This window comes from Chelonia mydas, chromosome 3 (genome assembly GCF_015237465.2).
Source record: "Chelonia mydas isolate rCheMyd1 chromosome 3, rCheMyd1.pri.v2, whole genome shotgun sequence".
Lineage (NCBI taxonomy): Eukaryota > Metazoa > Chordata > Testudines > Cheloniidae > Chelonia > Chelonia mydas.
The window spans coordinates 46,618,498-46,637,289 of NC_057851.1; the positions used below are offsets into that span (position 1 = coordinate 46,618,498).

An 18,792-nucleotide genomic window follows, 5' to 3' on the forward strand; every position below is an offset into this window, starting at 1 on the left:
CATCTCCTATAATTACTGAATTTTATTATAAAGAATATGAAAAAAATTAAAAACTGGAAACTATCTATTTTATGAGCTTATAAGGAACTAATCACTGTAGTACCTTAGCACCTCATAGTCTTTTAATGTATTTGTATTATGAGGTAGGGTCATACTGTTCTCCTCCATTTTACATATGGGGAACTGAGGCACAGAGAGGGTAAGTGGTAGAACAGGGCCTTAAACCCAGGTATCACAGATCCTAGGATAGTGCCCATTCTTCCTCTCTAGGATAAATACAGTAAAAGCTTTGTTATCCAGCATGTTGAGGGAATGAGGAGTGCCAGTAAGTAAAAATTCCTGTTTACTGGGACGGAGGGAGTTTGGGTATGGGAGGGGGCTCAAAGCTAGGGGTTGCAGTGCAGGAGGGGCATGGTCTCTGGGAGGGAGTTTGGGTACAGGAGGGGCCTCGGGGCAAGGGGCTGGGGCACAGGAGGGGTGCGGGCTGCCAGATTCGGGCGGCACTCAACTCGGATGGCTCCATGCAAGCAGCAATCTGTCCCTGCTGCTCCTTGGTGGAGTGTGACTAGGTGGCTCTGCACGCTGTCCCCACCCTGCCCCACCCTGAGTGCTGGCTCCGCAGCTCCCATTGGCCGAGATCTGCGGCCAATGGGAGCTGTGGGGGCGGTGCCTGCAAGTGGAGGCCGCCGTGCCTCTGCCTAGGAGCAGCAAGGGACATGTCCCTGCTTGTGGAGAGCCGCCAGAGGTTTGCGCCGCCCAGATCCGGCACACCCGAACCCCCTGCCCCGAGCCCCTTCCTGCACCCTCTCCCACACTCTGAACCCCTCGTGGCCGTTCCTCCGCCTAGGAGCAGCAGGGACATGATGCCGGCTTCCGGGAAGCCATTTGAAACGAGGTAAGGAGTCTACTGGCCCAACACCAACCAGACTATAAACCGGACTTTCAATGAAGATCAAAAATGCTGGTTCATAGAGCTTTCCGGTTGGTAAAGTGCCAGATACACAGTTTTTACTGTACTAAGCATATATAATCAATTAAAAGCAGTTGTGTAAGGCTTCATGGTAGTTCATGTGGTACTGTTGTGTACACTGTGATGATGCTGGGATAATTGTGCGCTGGTGACCTGAGTTATATGTGTATTTATCAGGAGATAACATAATAATGGTAACTCAGTTCATGGTCATTGGAGTCACCACTGTTGCTTATCACATGGTAACTTAAAAGAAGAGAATACATGGGTCCTTTTTTTCTTTGAAGTTATGTGGTAATGTAATAAAGAGATTAATGAGTAGATTGAGTGGCACAAGGGACTAATACTAATTAGGATACTGATCCTTTCAGTTCTAGGTCAGTGGTTCAAATTCAGTCTACATCAGCTGCAACTGAAAATCAGTACCATCTGAAGGTTGTTCATTTGCCTATGTAGAATGAATTTGTTTAGCACAGTTCAGTTTCTAGTTCTTAGGTTTTCACTGCATTTATAAAAATCATTTTACAGGAAAACCCTGATTATTTGAGATTTTGGGTATGTCCAACATTTGGATAAATCCTTAACTCCAAAATATGTATAGAAATAGATATGTAGATTTTTGGATAAATAAGATGTAAATGTTTTGAATGTCCCTGACATCTCAGTAGATAATTCAATGATTCATTGGCTTTGTGTGCGTGTGAAATTTTCGCAGGTGTCTATGTGATTTAGGAGCCTAGGTCCCATTGAAAGTCTTGAGCTTCTAAATCACTTAAAGCACTGTTGAAAATTTTACCCATGGACACTGAAGTCTTGTCTTCTCCCTTCTAGAGTTGATCCTTCCATGGGTTATATGGGGCAGCTTATATTATGATAGTGCTGTACATGTTCTGTGGATACATAGAAATCTCAGTTTCCAGGGTGGTTAAACTGGTGCATTTCATGAGCAATAATTCACTTACATTTGTAGGGGGGAAAAAAGAGATAAGAGCATAAATGAAATCATTTAAGAAGTAGGGGGGCCCTTGATAGTGCTCTGAACAACTGTGTTTAAGAGGATTGTGTTTGTTTCCCTGATTCCTCGCTACCTGGACTGGTGTGCTGGGAATGCTTTATAAAAGTGTGTAATCAGTGACACAGAAAAATATATGAATGCTGTTGGTAATATGAGTCTTTGAATAGCGGCTAAAGCTTAGGAAAACAGGAGAAGAGGATTGTCAGTGTCAACAAGCATCCCTTGAAGTGAAAAATGTATAAGTTGTTATAGTTTATGATTATAACAAGAATTATTCAAGGATTGGAAAATGCGCCTTATCGTGATAGACTGAAGGAGTTCAATCTATTTAATTTAACAAAGAGAAGGTTAAGGGGAGACTTAATCAGTCTATAAGCACCTATATGGAGAACAAATATTTGATAATAGTCTCTTTAATATATCAGACAGAGGGATAACAAGATCCAGTGGCTGGAAGTTGTAGCTAGACAAGTTCAAACTGGAAATAAGATGTAAAATTTTTAACAGTGAAGGTAATTCATCTATGAATCAACTGTGGTTGATTGATTCACTGACAACTTTAAAATGGATTGGATTTTTTTTTAAAGTTATGCTGTAGTTCAAACAGGGCAGTAGTTCAAACAGAAAGTATTTTGGAGAAGGTCTATTGCCTTTGTAACTAGGTGATCACAGTGGTCCCTTCTGGCCTTAGAATATATGAATTTATGAAACTTGAGAAAATACCACATGCCATTCCTTTGTGAAAGTGGTATGTCCTGCCCTGGAGTTCTTATTCTGAAATACCATCAGATCTATAATGGTGAGTTGTTAAATCTACTCTCTGTCCCCTGCATGTCAGTGGGCATTCTCATGGCAACTGGGAGCAAACCAGATCTTTGCTCTGAGCTTGGGGTTAGGATTGCCCTGCATAAAGAACTCTCCAGAAATCTCTGCTTACAAATGGCACACAGAGCAGACTCCAGGAGTCTCTTTCACAGAGCTTTTACATGGTTTGTAAAAGATTTCTAGCTAATTATCAGTCAGTTTCTTCTGGGTTTTGAGGTTTTCCTCCTCAGAACTGCTGAACACATACATATCTATGCTTTCTGAGGAGGGTTTAAAGCAGCATTTCTCAAATGTGGCCTGTCATAAATATAAAGGGAAGAGTAAACCCCTTTAAAATCCCTCCTGGCCAGAGAAAAAAAATCCTCTCACCTGTAAAGGGTTAAGAAGCTAAAGGTAACCTCGCTGGCACCTGACCAAAATGACCAATGAGGAGACAAGATACTTTCAAAAGCTGGGAGGAGGGAGAGAAACAAAGGGTGTCTGTCTATATTCTGTCTTTGCCGGGGATAGACCAGGAATTGAGTCTTAGAACTTTTAGTAAGTAATCTAGCTAGGTACATGTTAGATTATGATTTCTTTAAATGGCTGAGAAAAGTATTGTGCTGAATAGAATAACTATTTCTGTCTGTGTATCTTTTTTGTAACTTAAGGTTTTGCCTAGAGGGGTTCTCTATGTTTTGAATCTAATTACCCTGTAAGGTATCTACCATCCTGATTTTACAGGGGGGATTTCTTTATTTCTATTTACTTCTATTTCTATTAAAAGTCTTCTTGTAAGAAAACTGAATGCTTTTTTCATTGTTCTCAGATCCAAGGGTTTGGGTCTGTGGTCACCTATGCAAATTGGTGAGGCTTTTTATCCAACATTTCCCTGGAAAGGGGGGGTGCAAGTGTTGGGAGGATTGTTCTTAAGATCCAAGGGTCTGGATCTGTAGTCACCTAGGCAAATTGGTGAGGCTTTTTACCAAACCTTGTCCAGAAAGTGGGGTGCAAGGTTTTGGGAAGTATTTTGGGGGGAAAGACGTGTCCAAACAGCTCTTCCCCAGTAACCAGTATTTGTTTGGTGGTGGTAGCGGCCAATCCAAGGACAAAGGGTGGAATATTTTGTACCTTGGGGAAGTTTTGACCTAAGCTGGTAAAAATAAGCTTAGGAGGTTTTTCATGCAGGTCCCCACATCTGTACCCTAGAGTTCAGAGTGGGGGAGGAACCTTGACATGGCCACTAGGAGCTTTTCTTATGGGCACAGCCTCCTCGGCAGTGATGGGGGAGGGGAGCAAAGCTGCGCCCCTCCCCAAGGCCACTAGCAGGGGTTGGGTTCTGCCCTCCCTCTGGAGACACAAATGCTGGAGGCGCAGGCTGCTAGTGAGTTCCCCACCTTCCCTGGAGAGGCAGGCAACAGGCTCCGGCACTGGGCTCACCCCCATCCATTCCCCCCTAACCCCCACTGCCTCCTCTGCCCCCCCCCCCATTCCATTCTCCTCATCGCCTTTGGCCCCCACTGCCTCCCTACCCACCTTCCCATCCAGGGCTTAATTTTTCCCTGGGCTTGCCAGGGCTGAATAAGTCTGCTGCTGTGAAAAGTGATATTTGTATGTTTGGCAATACCACTTTTCACAGCAGCAGACTTACTAGCTAGCAAGTCTTTAAAAAAGCAACCAAAAAAGCAAAATCAACAACAAAAAAGACATGAAGGTGCAAAGCACCTTATTGGTGTTTCTATTCTGTTTAGGTCCAATAAAGAATAGAGACAAGTGTACATTATTTTTATGATTGAGTCTGCAAAAAATCCCAGCATAAAAAAATTGCAGTGATTTGGACTTGTATGTGTGCATATTTATTTGTCTTTCCTAAACTTGATTAGAAATTTTAGTTAAAATTGTAACAGTGGCCACCAGCAAGAGTTGGTGGCTGCACTTTGAGGCCACCAAAAATTTGTTGTGAGAACCTATGGTTTAAAGGACAGCACTCTCCTAACTTCCTCCTTCAAAAATGACAGACACAGTAGCCCACAGAAAACCAGCTCTCAGGTGGTATGTTGGTGAAGTCCACACTGAGGTAGGTGAGCCAGCAACAATTAAATGGAGCTATCAGATGGTATGTGGGTAAGGGCCACACTGAGATGGTTGAGCAGGAAGCTCTCTTCACTGAGACCAGACCAGAATCAGTGGCATGGAGCCAGGAGTAAGTTTTTCAAATCCTCCTCTTGTCTCCCCAAGGTCTGGGGCCCATCTTCCCACAGTTTACAGAGTAAGCAGAAAATTTCACTGGAGCCTTCTGAATCTCAGAGGAAGCAGTTCTACTCCCAGCCAGCACATAGGAAAAGTTGATTCCGAGATGGTTGAGAATGCTGCAAAACATACTCCCCTTCCAAAGGTGTTTACCTGTAGGATTTCAGCTGCCATGAAAGGTACAAGCTCTTGTGACCTTTCTGATACCAATGAGTCATTTGTCTCCATTGGATCCAGTTCACTTCTCATTCTGTTCAGTCATCGCCCCCTCAGCCTGGACTCAGCAGCAGGGATCATGGGGTAAAGTGATTCAGATCACCTTGCCTGGGAGATGGAACTATCTCTCCTCTCCTCCGAGCCTCCTGGAGTCCCACAGGCGGTCATAAAGTGGCTACAGTTTTCCTGAGAGAGACAGTAGACTCCTTTCAGTCTCCCTAGTAATGTGCGCTCTCTCTCTCACAGTGTTCCACTCCTTTTCTTTCAAGGGTTTGGCCCAGGGTATAATGAAGTATATTGCTCACAATTGAAGGGGCTCTTGAAGGGGCAGCACAGACTTAAAATCTTTTGTGAGAGAATCTCCCCTCTAGATCTTCTATTGAAAAGGAGGAATTCCTAAAATTGGGGCTTTGAGCAAGATACTTCAGACTCTCAACTAAGCTTTCCAGAATTGTTAACAAATGGAGGTCTTATTTCACAGGTGCTTATGTTTTTAGAAAATGAAACACACATACAAAATTGCACCCTGAAAAGTTGAAGAAAAGTAGTAATTCTTACCTAGTTTGAAGGTGTAATTAAGATGGAATGGGAATTCTATATGAAGACCTACTAATACCTAAGAGCTTAAGTCTTCATTAATGTGGCTAAGGTTAAGCTTGTTGCAGTCTCCTTAGTAAAGGGCAGCTGAGGGAGTATTCCCACAAACACACACAGAGGAGGAGAATAAAATGATCTCTCAGGCTAAACTTGGATACAGCAGCCTCAGCCCTGAGGCTGCAGTCTCATTGTGCAGATTTATGCTCAACTTGGAGGCCCTTATCAGCGTGACAAACAAGCAAACAAAAACATACATGAAATCTGCTTTAAACCTGAAGTGTTTTCAGATCTGATGCTTCACCTGACTCTGATTTGGTGTACGTTCAAAAATTCCAAAGCCTTGCACTAGGAGCAGTTATGGCTCCACTTGAAGAAACACAAATTGCCAGCTAACATCTAATATCCTTCCAAATACTGTTGGTGATCTCTTTGGAGAGCACAGAGACACAGCAGTTACTGAGGCTTTAGACAAGGGAATAAATAAGTCCCTTCCTCCTTCCAGTGAGAGAATTTTCAGCAGATGTTCGCTTTTAAGCTACTGCTGCTCCAGAGTAGAGCTTACACATTTAGAGGAGACCATTGCTGCATTTCCTGAGAGTTCGAAGATCAAGGCTGGAGTTCTTTGGAAAACAATCCAGCTCCAAAAGCTTCTTTTTACTTTGGCTTTCTCAGGTTTTCTCTGGTATGTGTTATTCAGAGGGTCAAACTAGATGATCACAGTGGTCCATCCTGACCTTAGAATCTGTGAAAGTCTGGACAAATCCCTTTCCCCACCCCCAGTATGTTTCAGAGTGGAAATCAACCACCTCAGAAAATGGGTGTTTCAATATCACTCACGTATTGTCCGAGGACAAGTTAAAAATTCACCAACACATCAAGAAGATGGTTGTACCATCAGATGATGAAGGGTGCAGTAGCCCATCTCCTACACATTGGAACAGTGAAACCTATTTTGTGGCAAGACCGATATTTTGGAAAGATCACAAGATTATTTGTGGTACAAAGAGAAGCAATGGTATACAGCCCATTTTAGATCTTAAATCCATGTGGAGATCAGTATTCCAAGCGGAAATATTGAAACCCATCATTACTGCAATATTTTTCCAAGACTTCAGAATATGAAAGTAAACTTCCTGGACTTGTAACTTCTACACGGATATTCACAAATTTCATATCAAAAGCTCTGTTCAAGGGGAAAGGATACATATCTGCTCTTATCTGATGACATTCTCATCTGGTTACAGAGGACCCAGCAGCCATTACTACAAGCATTCAGAAACGTGGCTTTGAGTGAAAAATTGAAGGACCAGTTGCAGCCCTCACAAAACTCCAGGTTCTAAGTTATCATCTAAGGCCATCTCTAGAAGGGAGATACAAGAAAATAGTGTCTGATTTGCTAAGTATTAGCATATCTCTGACTTAGTGTATGGGCTAGTGAGTCTCATGTGGCTACCCAGTACAAATTGTACATAGCTTCCAGCCAACAATTGTGGCAAATCAGCATATAAAGATCTTGGCCCAGATTTAGTACTAGCATCTCTTGTTGAACTCATTCTTAATATGATTTAACAGCTACCTAATGTAAGGTCCAAAGAAGCTGATCATCAGTACCAATATTGGACCCCATGTAGGGGAAAAATATCTGAATTCCTATATGAGTTTGGGGAAGACACCGTGTATAACCTGTCTCATGCTGATCACTACTCCAGGAGATGATTCTTTAGTAACCTGGCATACATATAACCGCTAAAAAAATAGAAAATCTTCTGCACTGCTTAGAGAAGTTGCCATATTTGTGTTTTGGGAAAAAGCTATTGCTCGGTTCTACACCAAGAATTAAACTTGGGGTTGGCTGACTCAGCAAGATACACACAGAACCAAGTGAATGCAGATGAGATGAGCTAACCTTTCAGTGCATCATACACCAGACTGGAACTATGTTGTCCAAGTCCAGTTGGAAAACAGAAGAGAAACAATGTGATAGACACATTCAAAAGTGGAACTGTGGTCTACTTATCTTAGGAGTAGTCTAAAAGGCTTCCTTTATGCTTTCTGTCCTCAGCCACAGAGAGTAAAGCTTGTGAAGGAACAGGCTACAGCAGTGGTTCTCAAAGCCGGTCTGCCGCTTGTTCAGGGAAAGCCCCTGGCGGGCCGGACCGGTTTGTTTACCTGCTGCGTCCCCAGGTTCGGCTGATTGCGGCTCCCACTGACCGTGGTTCGCCGCTCCAGGCCAATGTGGGCCACGGGAAGGGCAGTCAGCATGTCCCTTGGCCCACGCCGTTTCCCGCAGCCCCCATTGGCCTGGAGCAGCGAACCTCGGCCAGTGGGAGCGGCGATCGGCTGAACCTGCGGATGCGGCAGGTAAACAAACCGGTCCGGCCCGCCAGGGGCTTTCCCTGAACAAGCGGTGGACTGGCTTTGAGAACCACTGGGCTACAGTGTTTGTAATCACCTTCTCATGAACCATTTCAGGTTTTGATTCTCAGATCTGATTTATCTGGAACCTCTTCTCAGACTCCCAATATACATACATGCTTTCTAACATCAGCTGGGAAGCTAAGAGGAAGGAACTATGGTCACTCATTCTACAAAGGTGATAAACACCCTCCTGGCGTCTCGGAGGAAATTCACAAATGATATCTACATATTTTAGGTTTAGATATTGGTATTACAAGGGACACACATCAGGGCAAAATCAGCTGAAGCAAAGGACACTCTACTGTTTTTACAAGATGACGCTCACCATGAGTCTCAAAGCCAACACTACTTGGAAAGGCAAGTTAGCAACTTGACACATGTTGCACTCAAAGAAACCCATAAGAATCTCTTTACTGTCACATAATAGATTACCGAGGATCACCAGTCAAATCCGTCCTCTGGCAATATGCAGATTCTTGTCATGATCAAGTCTTAATAAAACCACCTTTCAGCTTCACAATTGGTAGGTCTGTTTCTCTTTTCATTGAAAGTATTTTGCTGTGTCACCACTCCCTTATCCAAGAAGGTTTTGGAAGTTGGCCTGTTTTCAGTGAAACAGCCTTCTACCAAATGCTGAATGAGCAGGCGGCAAATATGTTAATTCTTTAGTGTTTTGAGAAAGTGTTGATGGAAATCCCTGTAATAGCCTCATGGCTTCAGTTATATGTTCTATCAAACATGGTAGATCTGTAAACTAACCAGACCTTGATCTCCAAGGTCGTCATGGTATTCCTTATGAAATAGAGGTGGTCGTTTTGTCCTTCTGGATGAATCCAAATATTTTAAGAAAATAAAATACAAAAGTTAGATGTGAGCAGAGCCTTCAAGGGACAATATAGAGCAGACACATTCAAAGCCTCTCAGGTAGAATTCCTCTCCTCACATTATCCATGAAAAGAGCAGCAACTTCTATGGGTGAAGAGAACCATTTCATGAGGCTGTTTATAAGGCTACTCCATGAGGCTACTCCAGGGCTTTTCATCAACACAGTCTCATATACTATAGAATCAACATCTTCACTCCTGCTAATGCAGCATTTGCTAGCATTATCACTAACCCTTAAGTTCCTTTTCAATTCTACATGGATAAATAGAATGAACCCTGAACCCTCCCTCCCTTGCTAGGGATGATTTACTGCTTTCTACATTCCTCTGTAAAGACCCTCTGACATAGAGGAGACTGAAAAAAGGAAATTATGTCTTATCTGTGAATTTTCATTCAAGGACCCTCTGACAGAGTCTGACTCTCCTTTGGAGTATTGTATTATGTCCAGGGTTTTTTCTTTGCTATCACTCATTTAGTAAGTAGTTTAAAAAGGAAGAAGGTGTTCTTCCAGGAAGTCCCAAAATTTTATGTTAAGGCTCTGCTGTAGATGGTTTGAATAGCACTTTTAAAACTTTTACATAGTATTTTTCAGCTTTGGAAACTATCCTCCTTTGAAGAATGTCCTTTTGGGTGCTCCATTTCAGGTACGTGTGCATCCCCATATGCCTTCAATCAGAGATTTTCATTAGCAGTGTCCATTCAGCCCTCACATGCCCTAAACATCCTCGTGCCCTGCACTGTGGCTATATCAGGCTGCATGGGCAGACTGCCCTCAGTTCCTTCTCAATTGCATCAGCCTGAGACAGAAGTTTAATGTGTCCACCTTGAGCGTGCTTCAACTAGATAGCTTTTGCTTAGTTTCTGTTTCAGCTTAGTTTAGGTGTTTGAATTTTTTCAGTCAGTTAGTTGGTTTAGTTATACTTTGGAGGATTGTTTTTACATTTTCCTCCCTCATGGGAGGCCATCCTCTCTAGGAAAGCAATGTCCAGTTCACACCCTTTTAAATGCTACATCACTTGCTGAGAGGCTATCCCAAACAGCGATGGTCCCTCTAAGTGTGTTCACTAACTAGGAGAGTTGCATCTCTCACAGAAGTGTAACTTCTGTTTAGCCCTTAAATCCAGGGCAAGAAAAAACTGAGAAAACAAGCTGCAGCTACTGATGAGGGAGAAGCTCCATTTGGCCCACTTCAGAGGCAAGTCAGGAGAAACCCCCATGTACAATGGTCTCCGGCTGTATCTAGCACTCCTTTGACTTCAGCTCAGCACTCTCGTAGAAAGAGAGAGGCTCTAGAGACCTACTCTAAAAGTCCCAAGAAGTACAGCTCTGACTCCTCTCATAGAAATCCACTTTGAAAAGACCTCGCTCTCCAAGTAGGTCAATGGAAGCTTCGACCTCAAGACTCATTACTGTAGAGGCTAAGGGCTCCTACGGTACTGGCGGGGATGGGAAAGCCCATAGCTCTAAGAAAAAGCATGGCTTCACAAAGACTTCAGTACCCTCTGGAAGAGATGAATAGAACAAACACAGAAGAGCAGCACCATTGGACACCGCTCCTCTTCTGGTACTTCCCCTAATGAGCTCTTCAGTACCACATAAGACTAAACCTCTTTCTATGTCAGCACCTACTTTGGAAAGCTCAAAATCCTCAGTACTGTCCAGTAGCAACAAGCAGACTGTCCCATCAGTACCGCAGCTTTACTCAGTGCTGCAAGACTTTAGGTATCTGAAGGATTAATCTGTGACTGCTGAACCAAAGTCTCCACTGCTTGCAAGTACCGAATGCCTCCTGGCACCAAGAACCACTTGGTTTCCAGATCCCAGCACATCTCTGGTACCACTTGATTCACCCTTTTGCCTGGAGTTCCTCCACTAGAGGAGGAAGAGAATGATGGATATCTGTCCAGGGCTCTCTGACTTATCCATACAAGAACGCTTTTCCCTGAAGAGACAGGGAGGACTTCAGAGGAACATGTTATGCTTGATAGAAACAACCTTGGATACCGCACCCTCCTCCATATGGTTCTCAATGTCCATATTGGGATTCCTGGACAATACTGTTGGTAACTGCAATGACAGATGTACCCCTGTTGGTGTGAGTGGCATACCTCAGTGCTCATACTGTAGGGGGCAAATGATCACCTCAAGAAACTAGTCTCCACAACCTATTGGAGCTGAGGGCAGTCAGAAATGCTTGCCTCCATTTTCTGCCTCTCATCAAGGACAAGTCTATCAGAGTAATGACAGACAATGTTACTTGCATGTTTTATACTAGTCATCAGGGAGACATGAGATCCCTCTTTGTGTGCCAAAGCAATAAGTTATGAAACTGGTGCATAAAACATCACATATAGATTTCAGCAATTTGTCTTCCTGGCATTCAAAATGTCACAGCTAATACTTTCAGAAGGTATTTTTCTCAAGGCTATGACTGGGAGTTCAACTCCCAGATTCTCGATGGCATAGTTCAGATTTGGGGCTTTCCAGAACTGGACTGCTTCAGCACAGCCACAAACAAAAAGTATAATCTGTTATGTTCAAGAGAGGATCTAGGTTGCAATTAATTGGGGGATGCCTTCCTCCTGCCTTGGATGAAGAAGCTGTTCTACGCATTTCCCCCAGCACCTCTCATGCTCAGGGTGGTGAACAAAATCAGAGAGGACAAGATCAGGATTATCCTAATAGTCCCAAAGTGGTTGAGACAAGCATGGTTTCCTTATCTGTTTCACTTGTCTTTCTCTGTCTAGCAATATATCTTCCCATCACTACTCAACTTCTCTCCCAGGATGGTGGTCCATTGATGCATCCCAATCTAGGAATGCTCTGTGTTGAGGCATGGCTCTTTGATGGTTCATGGGGTTAGTGTCAGTCTGTTCTGTAGAAGTACAACAGATATTACTAAGTAGCTGGAAAGATTCTACTGGAAATACCTTCAGAAGTGGAGAAGATTTGGTCACTGGTGTGAACTCCAGGAAATTGTTCTTGAATCTTCCTTGCTTTCATGTGTTCTAGATTACCTGTTGCAATTAAACAAAACAGACTTGTCAAACAGTTCCCCCAACGTTCATTTGGTTGCTATAAGAGCCTCTCATTCCACAATTGAGGGTTTGCTCATCCTACAACTGTAAGTTTCATTAAAGGTCGAGGGGACCTTTTCCCGCATGTGAAAGACCCTACTCCAGTTTGAGATTTCAGTTTAGTTCTCAAATGTCTCATGAAACGTCCTTTTGAACCAATGGCGTCATGCTCATTACTGAAGTTGTCTATGGACACAGCCTTCTTGGTAGCCTTACATCTTCCTGAAGGGTTGGAGAAAGTGAGGCCTTAATGGCAGACCCTCTTCACAGTATTCTGCAAGGACTGGGTTTCCCAACATCCACAACTCAAGTTCCTACCTAAGATGTGGTCTGAGTTGAATCTGAATCAGATTATTTATTTACCTGTTTTCTTTCTGAAACCACATAATTCTAACCTGGAGACTTCTTTCCATCCTCTAGATGCCAGAAGGGCATTATCCTGGATAGAACTACAGCATTTCAAAAGCCTCCTGGACTGTTTGTTTTGACTGTACACAGATTTAAGGGATCTGCTATTTCTACACAATGACTGTTAATTACTGGGAGTCTTATTGTATGTGATAGTGCTGTCCACATCAGTGGCTTTACTTAAAAATGTCCCCGCATCTGAGATCTGCAGAGCCACTACATGGTCCTCAGTACTTACCTTCTCCAGGCACTATGCCCTAGTCAGTGCTTCTTGATCTGATGTGGCAGTTAGCACTGCAGTTCTTTCTTCACTTCAGGACTTGATTCTGAAGCTTCTTCTTCCCTACAGGGATACTGCTTGGGAGTCACCTGAAGTGGAGCACCAATAAGGATACTACTCAAAGATGAGAGAGAGTTACTCACCTTGTACAATAATTAATTGTAGTTCTAAATATGTGTCCTTAGGTATGCTCCACTACCCACCTGCTTCCTCTTTGCTTTGGGGTTTCCTTGTGGGATTCAGAAGTGGAGAAGGAACTGAGGTCAGTTCACTCATGAAGCCTGATATAGCCTAAGTGTGGGGTGCAAGGATGTGTAGGGTGCATGCACAGGTCAAACAGATACTACTAATGAAAATCTCCAGTTGCAGGTGTGTGGGGCATATGCACACCTGAAATGGAGCACCCATAAGGGGATACATCTCAAGGGACTAGTTATTGCACAGGATGAGTAATATCTTTTTCTGGAGAGTTCTTCCTGAGAGGTGGTCCTAATCCAGAGCAAAGATCTAGTCTACCCCTAATGTCATGCAGATGAGGAACGCCTGTGACATTTCCCAGGGGTACTCAGGGTGGTGAGGCACCTTGCTGTTCCCTGCTGTTAACATAAGGAAACATTGTCTCTGCCTGTCCGGAGTCTGCTCCCTGACATCACCAGCCACAGGCAACACAAGGACTCCCCTCTCAGCCTAAGCAGGCTCTGCCGTCCCTCTGCAAGTAAGCAACAGGCACACTCCAATACGAACCACAGCACTTCGAAGTTCCAGCCCCTGTTCCACTAGACACTCCCTGTAACCAGGTTTCAGAGTAGCAGCCGTGTTAGTCTGTATCCGCAAAAAGAAAAGGAGGACTTGTGGCACCTTAGAGACTAACCAATTTATTTGAGCATAAGCTTTCGTGAGCTACAGCTCACTTCATCGGATGCATTCAGTGGAAAATACAGTGGGGAGATTTATATACACAGAGAAAATGAAACAATGGGTGTTACCATAAACACTGTAACGAGAGTGATCAGGTAAGGTGAGCTATTACCAGCAGGAGAGCGGGGGGTGGGGGGAGAACCTTTTGTAGTGATAATCAAGGTGGGCCATTTCCAGCAGTTGAACGTCTGAGGAACAGGGGGGGTTGGGGTGGGAGGGTGGGAATAAACATGGGGAAATAGTTTTACTTTGTGTAATGACACATCCACTTCCAGTCTTTATTCAAGCCTAAGTTAATTGTATCCAGTTTGCAAATTAATTCCAATTCAGCAGTCTCTCGTTGAAGTCTGTTTCTGAAATTTTTTTGTTGAAGAATTGCCACTTTTAGGTCTGTAGTCGAGTGACCAAAGAGATTGAAGTGCTCTCCGACTGGTTTATGAATGTTATAATTCCTGACGTCTGATTTGTGTCCATTTATTCCTTTACGTAGAGACCGTCCAGTTTGGCCAATGTACATGTCAGAGGGGCATTGCTGGTACATGATGGCATATATCACATTGGTAGATGTGCAGGTGAACGAGCCTCTGATAGTGTGGCTGATGTGATTAGGCCCTATGATGGTGTCCCTGAATAGATATGTGGACACAGTTGGCAACGGGCTTTGTTGCAAGGATAGGTTCCTGGGTTAGTGGTTCCGTTGTGTGGTGTGTGGTTGCTGGTGAGTATTTGCTTCAGGTTGGGGGCTATCTGTAGGCAAGGACTGGCCTGTCTCCCAAGATCTGTGAGAGTGATGGGTCATCCTTCAGGATAGGTTGTAGATCCTTGATGATGCATTGGAGAGGTTTAGTTGCGGGCTGAAGGTGATGGCTAGTGGCGTTCTGTTATTTTCTTTGTTGGGCCTGTCCTGTAGTAGGTGACTTCTGGGTACTCTTCTGGCTCTGTCAGTCTGTTTCTTCACTTCAGCAGGTGGGTATTGTAGTTGTAAGAACGCTTGATAGAGATTTTGTAGGTGTTTGTCTCTGTCTGAGGGGTTGGAGCAAATGTGGGTTGTATCGTAGAGCTTGGCTGTAGACAATGGATCATGTGGTGTGGTCTGGATGAAAGCTGGAGGCATGTAGGTAGGCATAGCGGTCAGTAGGATTCCGGTATAGGGTGGTGTTTATGTGACCATCGCTTATTAGCACCTTAGTGTCCAGGAAGTGGATCTCTTGTGTGGACTGGTCCAGGCTGAGGTTGATGGTGGGATGGAAATTGTTGAAATCATGGTGGCATTCCTCAAAGGCTTCTTTTCCATGGGTCCAGATGATGAAGATCTCATCAATGTAGTGCAAGTAGAGTAGGGGCATTAGGGGACGAGAGCTGAGGAAGCGTTGTTCTAAGCCAGCCATAAAAATGTTGGCATACTGTGGGGCCATGCGGGTACCCATAGCAGTGCCGCTGATTTGAAGGTATACATTGTCCCCAAATGTGAAATAGTTATGGGTGAGGACAAAGTCACAAAGTTCAGCCACCAGGTTTGCCGTGACATTATCGGGGATACTGTTCCTGACGGCTTGTAGTCCATCTTTGCGTGGAATGTTGGTGTAGAGGGCTTCTACATCCATAGTGGCTAGGATGGTGTTCTCAGGAAAATCACCGATGGACTGTAGTTTCCTCAGGAAGTCAGTGGTGGCTTGAAGACAGCTGGGAGTGCTGGTAGCATAGGGCCTGAGGAGGGAGTCTACATGGCCAGATAATCCTGCTGTCAGGGTGCCAATGCCTGAGATGATGGGGCATCCAGGATTTCCAGGTTTATGGATCTTGTGTAGCAGATAGAATACCCCTGGTCAGGGTTCCAGGGGTGTGTCTGTGCGGATTTGTTCTTGTACTTTTTCAGGGAGTTTCTTGAGCAAATGCTGTAGTTATTTTTGGTAACCCTCAGTGGGATCAGAGGGTAATGGCTTGTAGAGAGTGGTGTTGGAGAGCTGCCTAGCATATTCCGACCTAGTCATGATGACGACAGCACCTCCTTTGTCAGCCTTTTTGATTATGATGTTAGAGTTGTTTCTGAGGCTGTGGATGGCATTGTGTTCTGCACGGCTGAGGTTATGGGGCAAGTGATGCTGCTTTTCCACAATTTCATCCTGTGCATGTCGGCGGAAGCACTCTATGTAGAAGTCCAGTCTGTTGTTTCGACCTTCAGGAGGAGTCCACCCAGAATCCTTCTTTTTGTAGTCTTGGTAGGAAGGTCTCTGTGGATTAGTATGTTGTTCAGAGGTGTGTTGGAAATATTCCTTGAGTCGGTGACATCAAAAATAGGATTCTAGGTCACCACAGAACTGTACCATGTTCGTGGGGGTGGAGGGGCAGAAGGAGAGGCCCTCGAGATAGGACAGATTCTTCTGCTGGGCTAAGAGTATAGTTGGATAGATTAACAATATTGCTGGGTGGGTTAAGGGAACCACTGTTGTGGCCCCTTGTGGCATGTAGTAGTTTAGATAGTTTAGTGTCCTTTTTCTTCTGTAGAGAAGCAAAGTTTGTGTTGTAAATGGCTTGTCTAGTTTTAATAAAGTCCAGCCACGAGGAAATTTGTGTGGAAGGTTGGTTTTTTATGAGAGTATCCAGTTTTGAGAGCTCATTCTTAATCTTTCCCTGTTTGCTGTAGAGGATGTTGATCAGGTGGTTCCGCAGTTTCTTTGAGAGCGTGTGGCACAAGCTGTCAGCATAGTCTGTGTGGTACGTAGATTGTAAGGGATTTTTTACCTTCAGTCCTTTTGGTATGATGTCCATCTGTTTGCATTTGGAAAGGAAGATGTTGTCTGTCTGTATCTGTACAAGTTTTTTCATGAAGTTGATAGATTTCCACTCCATATGGCTAAATTCAGTGCCTTTCCAGGGTCTTTCCCCACAGCCTCTCCACTGCCAGAGCCTTTCACAGCTGCACTTATCTACACACTACATTGAGTGTGGACACAGCATGCCTTTCACTGCAGCATGTAGCTACACGTGCCCTAGACACAGCCTCAGGTATGGACAAGACCTAAGATTAGTTTATAGTGAAAACAAGTTAATTTAACAAAGAACAGGGACTTGAGAAGAACAAGTGGTTATATATAAAATAAAATCATAACATGCTTTTTAGAGCCTGAACTTAACTAACAAGACATTCTCCTGTCTAATAAGTTAGATTTTCTCCCAAAGTTAAACAGTCAGACTAGGTGTGATCCTCCATTCACAAGACATGCCAGTTGGCAGCTTGTCGTCTTCGTGAAGATACCTGCATGTGCTTTTGCCCCCAAATGTAGTTCCAAACATCCATTGGATTCACTTGTAGACAGAATCCCCCTCACTGCTTCTTTATTCCTGTATAGAATCTCCCCTGGAGACTTTCCAATCACTTGATTAGCATTTTGCTCAGACTGTAAATTGGCATTCATTGTGAAGTATACAATACTCAATTTACATATTGTGATACAGCATAGCCAGAAGGCAGCAGGAGTGTGATATAGGAGAGATATGTAAGTCCCAGGATGAGGGGAAGCCTTATTCCCTGTAGAGGGAAGAAAGGTTTCTATAGATTAATTAAAAGCATCTGACGTCAATTAGAGCACCTGAAGCTAGTCACCTGATAAAAACACCCTGCTTCAATCAGCTAGGGGAAGGAGTTGGAGCAGAAGCAGTTTGAAGGACTTGGAGTAGAGGAGAGTTTGGAGAAGTGCTGTGGCTGGCTAGAAGACCAAGACCCTAGGTAAAGAGACACCCGGCTTGTGCAGAGAGAGAGAGGGCAGGAAGCCCCGCAAGCTGAAGAGCAGAAGAGGGAAGTAGCCCAGGGGAAGGAAGCGCTAGTTCAAGTGGTTTACCACTATCCCTAGGGCCCCTGGGCTGGGACCTGGAGTAGAGGGCAGGCCCGGGTCCCTCCCTCTCCACTACCCTTCTCTGGGTTACTAGTGGGACAGTAGATACCCTAGTTCAGGAGCAGGAAACTGCACCCTGAAACCCCCCCCCCCCCCGAAGAGGAGGCGTGGGACCCATCATAATCGTACTGGCAATTTGCCACAATACAGTCAGACAGGTGGATAAGTGTCTCTTGCCTGAAAGAAACTTCTTTATCATCTTCCGGTGACCAGCCCCAACTCACAGATCTTTAGAGCGTAATTTTTAGTATATATACATAACTCCTTAAATATTATCCATATATACATTTTGCAGTAGTTGTGATGATCAGTGTGTCACACAAGCTTTCAGTAGGGACCTTATGTGACATTTTTTGATGAACATTTATGGTGGACTCAGGGGATCCCTGCAGCCCTATGCACCCCTGTCCCCTCTGCCAGTGGGTACCAAGAAGTCCCTGGGTCATAATGCCCCACTGCGAAGCCTGACTGACATATATGTCTTATTATTCCATGTGTGAAGTGACCAGATTTTATTGCTGTTCTAGTCATCAGCATCAGGAAAGAAACTGATTTCTGTAGTTACATGGGTTTAATGTTTTAGTCTACTGGGATATGAAGCCCATTCGGGTGGCTTAAATTTTTTGTTAATTAGATCATTCTGTTTTGTAAAATTAATGGATTAAATTCTTATTGCACTGCTGAAAGAATGGTTTAATGAGTCCTGAATTGGCTGTTCACCGAGTTGCTACTTCGAAATATCTTTTCTTTTTTAATGGCCTATGAAAAGAGATTAAATGACTTAATTCTATAAAGTTCCAAGCACTGCTAGACAATACTAATACTTCATAATCCTGTAGTAATATAATTTTTGTAGTGTGTTAGGGCTCAATTTAGATTATCTGACATCTCACTGATCAATAACCAAGCTAAATTGAATGGGGAGTCCTTGTGGCACCAAATGCAAACAAATGGACATCATACCAAAAGGACTGAATGTAAAAAATCCATTGCAGTCAGCATACCACAAAGACTATGGTGCGAGATTGCGCCACACACTCTCAAAGAAACTGTGGAACCAC

At 43.9% G+C, this 18,792-nt stretch overlaps 1 protein-coding gene across 9 annotated transcripts in view; it reads left to right on the top strand.

The window, feature by feature from the left end:
- The window catches only part of PRIM2 (DNA primase subunit 2), a 296,493-nt gene that overhangs the window by 265,129 nt on the left and 12,572 nt on the right, over positions 1-18,792 (top strand). The gene's annotated exons all lie outside the window — the stretch shown is intronic.